The 7673-nt window shown below is 36.5% G+C and overlaps 1 pseudogene; it reads right to left on the bottom strand.

Moving 5' to 3' along the window:
- Positions 1-6248: 6248 nt before the first annotated feature.
- On the bottom strand, positions 6249-7206 carry LOC108751019 (annotated as a pseudogene).
- Positions 7207-7673: the final 467 nt, after the last annotated feature.

Here is a 7673-nt window from a genome sequence, read left to right as displayed (position 1 = left end):
GACGAATGAGCCTAATTTTATCGAAATCGGACGTGAGAAAACTCTTTTAAAGAATTATGGTGCAGCCACAATAGAAGGAATAAGAATTCCAACCTACGGTTCAGAAACCGTATTCCAGTGTATCTAATATCTGATAGGTTGAAAGCCTTATTCCTTATTTCTAATTCCTTATTCCTTCTATTGTGGCTGCACCTTTACTCTCATTTTGTCTCTGCAGAGAGAAACCTGAGAGAACATAACAGCCGAAAATCTGTAACTGCAAAATGTTTGTGGCTACGTTGTGGCTGCTGTGCCCAATGTGGCACCGAGCGTGTCTGGGTGCTGGCGATGGCTAACTAATGGCGGAGGAAAATTGGCGGGAAATTATTAAGTTCGCAAAGAAATGTTATTCATTGATTCTGACTTATATGCCATAAGGCGATTTAATATAAACTTAAATGAATATTTAAAATATACAGATTAAAAGAGTAGAGACGTGATTGTATGCGTATGACGGCTCGGATATCGGTATCGCATTACTAAGTTTGAATATGAGAAACTCAAAAATACAAGTACAACGTAATCATTTATCTGATGAAGCGTGCAATTTCCTAATGCCATGAGCAGTAACCAATATCGATCTCACAGTGAATATAAAGTGATTATCAATTTTACCGAGCGCTAACTAAAATCTATCGCTGAGGCTTACAAAAGGTCCACGCGCAGAACGCCATGACATTAGAGAGAGAGAGAGAGAGAGAGAGAGAGAGAGAGAGAAACCGGAAAAAAGAACTGACTCGAATGTCGCAACTAATGCTTGCAACGCCACAGTACTCCCCTCCCAGTGTAAACATTAAGGAAAGAAATACTGATTAAATTATCGCTAGAACGAAAATAAAATTAAATGAAACAAACAGTAACTTATGCTTATTGATCGCTTAATGTAATATTGCGCGAATTAATCCTTAAATCTAACAGTCTTTCGCTTGGTTGCTGGATCAGGATATGTCTTTGGTTTGCATTGCACTGGAATGTTAATTGAAGACGATGTTAGTTGAAGAGATGCAGTAGACGGAGTAGTTTCCGAGTTTTGAATTATTAAATAAACGAACTTAAGTCTATCGACAGTGGCGTTGATCTGCCGTCGACTTCTATAGCAAAGATCTTGTCCGAAATACGCTCTAATACCTTATGCAGTCCGGTGTACGGTTGGTCCAAGGGACGCCTGTTACTTTCTATTTTGAGGAAGACGTGAGAGCAGTTATACAAATCTTTATGAAAAAATAACTTAGGTTTAATGTGATGAAAGGTTGGTCTATGCCGTAATTGTATAGTTACGCGGAAATTCTCGACAAAAATTCGTGGGTCGCTCGACATCTCTTCAGAGGAGAAAAACTCACCCGGTTTTGAGCGTAGTGCCGTAAACTAATTCCGTTACAGAAGTGCCTAGATCCTTTTGGAAACAAGTTCTTAATCCGAGTAATACTACTGGCAGTGTACCAATCCATTGAGTTTCACCGTGGCACATTAATGCAGTTTTTAAAGAGCGATGCCATTAGATTCTGGATGGTATGCAGTTATCCGACAACGTTCAGAACCAACGAGTTTGATTAATGCGTTAAACAGTTGCCCTTCGAATTGCGAGCCCTGATCAGGCGTGGAACTTCAAATCTGGCTATCCAGTGAGTGAAACATCTTCGCCACCGTATTTGCAGCACAATTCTAAAAGAATGGCTTCCGGCCAACGAGTAAATCGGTCAATCATTGTTAATAAATACTTGAAACCTTTGGATGGAGGTAGAGGATCGACAATATGTACGTGCTCGAAACGGGTATCTGGTACTGGTATTTTAGTAGGCAAAGTATGGTTATGCTGATGAATTTTAGATTGCTGGCATGCTAGACAGGTGCGGGCCCACTCTTTAATGTCTTTAGCCATGGAGTCACACAAATTTTTGTGCAATTTGTCGATGAGTTACTCTGCCGTTTGGATGGGACATTTGATACACCAAGTCGAAAACTTGTCTTCGTAATGATCTAAGAATGTGTGGTCTGATCTTTTTTTCTGAAATGTCATAGTAAATGCTGGATGCTGTTTCCGATAAAGTAAACTTATTGAGCTTCAGAGACGTTGATGTAAATTGCTTCAGTTGTTGCAATTCGTCGTCCGAAGTTTGAGCAATCTCTTGCTCATATTGCTTCATATCGAAACTAGTTGGCATCACGATAGTTGTCGACACGAGACAATGTATCTGCTACAATGTAGCGCCTGAAACGTGACATCGGTTATGAACTCCGAAATGAAGAGTAATTGACGGGTTTGTTTTGGCGACATTTGATCCGATTTCCTCTTGAATGCGTATACGTAATTCTCTATCATATGCGCTATACTTTGTTTGCGTAGGCGTGAGCTTCCTTGAAAAAAAACTAAATGGTTGTAAAAATCCGTTGCTATGCTGTTGCAATACTGCACCGATTGCTTTGTCTGAGGCGTCAGTTTGTAATGCAAGTGTTGCCTTGCTGTCTGGAAATGTGAACAAAATAGTTTGAACGAGATGGTCCTTAACTCGTCAAAAGGATTGTTTGAGCTCAAGAGTCCATTTTATTTTCGCATTGTTGCGTTTACGCCCTGAGATTGCATTTAGCAATGACGCTTGCGTGCTTGCGAGATCTTTGAGAAACTGGTTATAAAAATTGAGCATTTTTAAAAAACGTCGAAGTCCTTTGACTGTAGCTGGTTCCTGAAATTCAGTAATAGCTTGGACTTTTTCGGGTAAAGGTTTGGTGCCTTCAGCGCTGATTATATATTTCAGGAAGCTGACACTTTTCTGTCCGAACATACATTTATTTGGATTGATTGCTATGTCATGATGTTGAAGTCTGTCGAACAGTATTTTTAGATGCTGTTTATGCTGTGTTTCATCTTACGAAACGATTAAAATGTCATTAAAATAAGTAAAACAGAAATCAAGTCTTGCAGTTACCCGGTCTTTAAATCTTTGAAAAATTTGCTGTGAAGTCCGAATGTGAAGGAATTCGAACAGTTCGAACGATGTAATGATTGCGATTTTAGGAATATCCGATTCGCCGATTGGAATCTGTTGATATGCACGCACTAGATTTATCATAGAGAATACGGTTTTGTCATGCAGAAAATGTATGCTGTCTTGCAAGAACGGAATTGAGTATCAGGCAAGGTTACCTCGTTGAGTTTGCGGTAATCTCCACACAGACACCTATCGCTATTCTTCTTCTGTACGAGATATAAGGGACTAGCCCAAGGGCTCTTAGAAGGTCTACATAAGCCTTGTTGCATCATGTACTCAAACTCTTGTTTAGCTGCTTTGAGTTTTCCTGAACAGAGTTGTCTGGCTTTGTTTGACACGGGGGGGGGGGGCCGTTGTTTTGATTACATATTCCACTCCGTGTACGATTTGTTTGAGCGTAATCGACGTCCTAGTTATTTCAGGAAACTTGTTAAGGATCTCTTTGTATGGATAGTCGTCGGCCAACGCTGTTAAACGGGAATAGCTTTGTTGACAAGCTGAGCAGAAATTTTAAGAAACGTGCTACCGTCGATCAAACGCTTGTGTCGTGTATCAGGCAGCAAATTGAAATGTGCTAGAAAATCTGAGCCAATAATAAAGGTGTCCACGTCGGCGATTATGAAAGACCATTGAAAAACACGATGGAATCCCAAATCAAACTGGAGTAATTTTTGTCGTAGGGATGATTGTTCCGTTTGTAGCGTAAAGTACCCGATCGCTAATATGAGTACGATCGCGTCTTGAGACAAGAATAGTCGAGACATCCGCTCCAGTGCCTACCAAAAATTTTATACCGGTGACACGGTCTCTGACTATAAGACGGTAAGCTGTCACGACCAAATTATCTGCCGCCGGAGATAGTTCTTTAGTTTTCCTGTAACGCTCGCTTCCAGCTGCAGGGTTGCATACACTTGGTAGCTTTGCCGTTAAAGTGTCGATGATACCAGCAGAGTTTGCTTTCTGATTGTGATCTTGAACGGTTTCTGCAAGAATCCTGCGAAGCCTGTAACTTTTTACGCGATAAACAAGTTTCTAATTTCTCCACCCGATCTAGAAAGAAAAAAGCAAAGATGGCAGCATTTTTGGAAATTGCAAAACTTAATGACAAAGATAAAAAAACAAAACTACAAGTTGTAAAACAGATTTATAGTTTGATCTAAGAATAATTTAAAATGATACTCTTGTAATTAGAGCTTTATGAAATCATTTTTAGACAGTAGCCACCATTGATGGATTTAATAATCCAAACGATAATAATAATACAGGAGATAATTCTCGTAAATGAACTTATATAATGTGACCATTGTCCATATACCTATTTTAGAATTTAATCTTAGGATAAGAAAGCATTAGAAATACGACCTTTTCTTTTTTTTTCCTTTCCTTTCTTTTCTTTTTGTTTCGCTTTTTGTAACCCTTGTCTATTTATCTATGGACCAAAGCCCCTTAAGTTCGTATCAGACTACTAACTCTGCAGGCCGACCCGACTGCCGACTCTGACTGCTGATCTTCAGCGGACCAATCACAGTGAGGCGCTGACTGACTGGATCAATCAACTTGCGTTTAGATTCGAATCAGCGTCATCAGCGACTCAAAACCAATAGAAATATAAGATTTAATCACGTAATAGTTTAGCGATTATCTTGTAAAGGGTGTCCCAAAATTAACGCAAGATTTGAATTTGCCGCCATTTGTGCAGTAAAGTGTTGGCAACCCAAAAAAAAAACAATTTAACAGCTGACAGTTTAGGGTTAGTGAAAATGGAGCGTTACACGATAGAACAACGTGTGTTCATTATTGAACAATATTTCAAAAATAATGAAAGTTTGGCGGCCGCAGTTCGAAAATTTCATACAAAATATGGTCGGAATAGTGTTTTAACTTCGTCAACTGTGAAGAGATTAATTGAAAAATTCAGGGAGACTGGATCAGTTGGATGATCAAGAACCTGTTGTCAGTAAATATTAGAAGTATCTCCAGGTACCTCTAAATGGGTCAAAGAATGGGGAATGAAATCGAAAATTTCGATACACGACAAGGAAATTTCTCCCTCGGAGTCTTCCAAGACAAAGATCACAATTCCGAATTATCGCCTTCCTGATCGTCAGTTAAACCTTAATAATTAATCAGCAACCTCGAAAACCCCTGAATACCAACGTTGGTGTGAATCCGTTCATTTTTGATAACCTCATTAACAAGCAACCAGTCAAATACCGCGAATATGTAATCTTAAAATAGACATAACTTTTGAAAGGAACAACGTAGGGCAACGCTCAGGGGCTGTTTTTATAGAGGAAAACTAGTACTAAAAGATTAGATAGGTAGAAAAAATTACAAAAATTTTGTTACACACTTTTTCTAACCTCAAACATCCCCAAAATAGCCATTTTTCGGTTGCATAACCTCAAATATCTCAAAACCCTGACGTGATGGGACAATTCTCAGCTCGGATTCGGATTCTACGCAAAAAACTGGTTTGGAAACGACTCTCAGCTGCCCAACAACAAACAAAACCCCATTATTTGCAGAACTGTGTTATTATACATAACATACAATTATCATATTTATACTGAATAAATTCTTTAAATATATAATTCTTTATATATATAATTTACTTTTTCAGCAGTGGGTATTAATTCCAAAGGACACTCAATTATGTGCGGAACGTTCTGATGATGTCAGTGAAAATACAGCAATTGTTCCTGCTCAACAACAGTCATCAAGTCCATAAGTCCTGCTTCCAAAATCTCCTTCGATACCAAAGTCTTTTTCAATATCTGAACGATCAAGTAAAGTTGCAAGAAGCATTAACAAGCATTCCATTTTGAATGAGAATGATTAAATGTCCTTTAAGTTTTATAATTTTCTGACAAGGTTATAATTTTTCTTTACATTTATTTTAATAAATTCGATTTAATTACATTAGTTATTTTTATTAGTTATAAAGACTGCTAGAATCTCTGAAAGAGATAACTACGTGCAATTGTGTATGCAATAAGTACTTTAATTTTAATTTACAGTTATTTTTATTAAAATATATATGTAAAATATTAAAACTTAAGGAAACAGAAATGTTTTGTTACAAAATAATTAGTTTTAAATTTTCATATAGTCTTCCTTTCATACAACTTCATGTGAAAGCTACAATTTTAATAATCACATTTATTTTTTTGAATGTAATCTTATTTGTAATGTTTTTTGTTCATTAATAAAGATGTTTGATTTGTAAAATTTAGTTTTAAGAACTGTGCATACAGGATATTATTCAACTTTCAATTGATAGAGAGGGTATGATTTATTTTATCATTACTTCTTGTCATGGCGCTGCACCAGTACTATTAAAGTAAGCACACCATTCATTTCGCAAATGAATAACGGCATTGCTGTGACGATTTCCTCCTTGATGAACAAAATTAGTTCCACCTACAGATTTCTCCCTCCATTCTCCAGGTCTTACTACTCTACTATATACATCTTCAGTATCCAGCATGCTTTCAGACGTACATAAAAGTCTTCCTATTTCTTTAGATCTCAGAAAATTATGTAAGACACAGCAACATTGAGTAATGAGAGTTGCAATATCAGGATCGTATCGTATAGGAGATCGAAATATTTGAAACCGTGTATTATATACGCCGAAATCATTCTCTGAGGTCCGACGGGCACGAGATAATCTGAAAAAAAATGTCAATATTATTAATACTACAAATACATTTTTAAAAAAGATTCAGTATACAAAAAAATTTGTTTAATCTTTACCTATAATTAAAAATTCTTCTGTCCTTCCGACCACTACTTTGAATTCTAGGATATGGAATAAGCAATTTTGTTGATAAAGGAAATCCCTCATCGCCAACCAACACAAATGGAAAAGAAACATTTGAATTAGGAAGAGAGGATGCTTTTGGGAATTTAATTTCATTATTATCCAACATGCTTTTCAGGGTACACTTATTCCACACTCCAGAATCACTTATGCGTCTATTTGTTCCGACATCTATAAAAATAAATCTTAAATTTGTGTCAATAATAGCAAGAAGAATAATCATGAATTCGCCTTTATAATTATATAAAAATCTCGAATTCAAAGGGAGGATCAATTTTTATGTTTTTCATTCATTGCTCCTACACAATTATAAAAATTCCATTTCTTTCCAAATTCCTGCAACTCTCCATTCATCTTCAGAATTTGGGAAACGTAAATAATCATCTTTAAGAAAAGTAATCAGTGCTGCACAAACTTCACGAATAATACCTGATACGGTACTTTGTCCTAATCGAAAAGACATAGATAAGCTTTCTTGTGTCTCACCTAAAAAAAATGTCACGTTGACACACACATACGCACGCACGCACGCACGCACGCAACACACTCTCCTCACACATGAAAAAACCTGACCACTAAGTTTTTTCACAAATTTTTAATATTTTCAAATAGCAATAATTCAGTGAAAAATCATAGCGAATTATTTAAAAAAACCTTTTAAAGATTAAAATCTCTACTTTGAGGATCGATACTTTAAAAAACGGTCGTACTGATATTATATGAAGTTACACAAACATAAATAAAAATGCATAATATAAAAATATAAATATAAATATTAATCAGGCTCTCAAATTACAAAATACAATACAATATGGATTAGA

This window comes from Trachymyrmex septentrionalis, unplaced genomic scaffold, assembly GCF_001594115.1.
Source record: "Trachymyrmex septentrionalis isolate Tsep2-gDNA-1 unplaced genomic scaffold, Tsep1.0 scaffold1, whole genome shotgun sequence".
NCBI lineage: Eukaryota > Metazoa > Arthropoda > Insecta > Hymenoptera > Formicidae > Trachymyrmex > Trachymyrmex septentrionalis.
The sequence above is the reverse complement of the archived record's forward strand: the minus strand, read 5'-3'. Positions and strand labels throughout refer to the sequence as shown.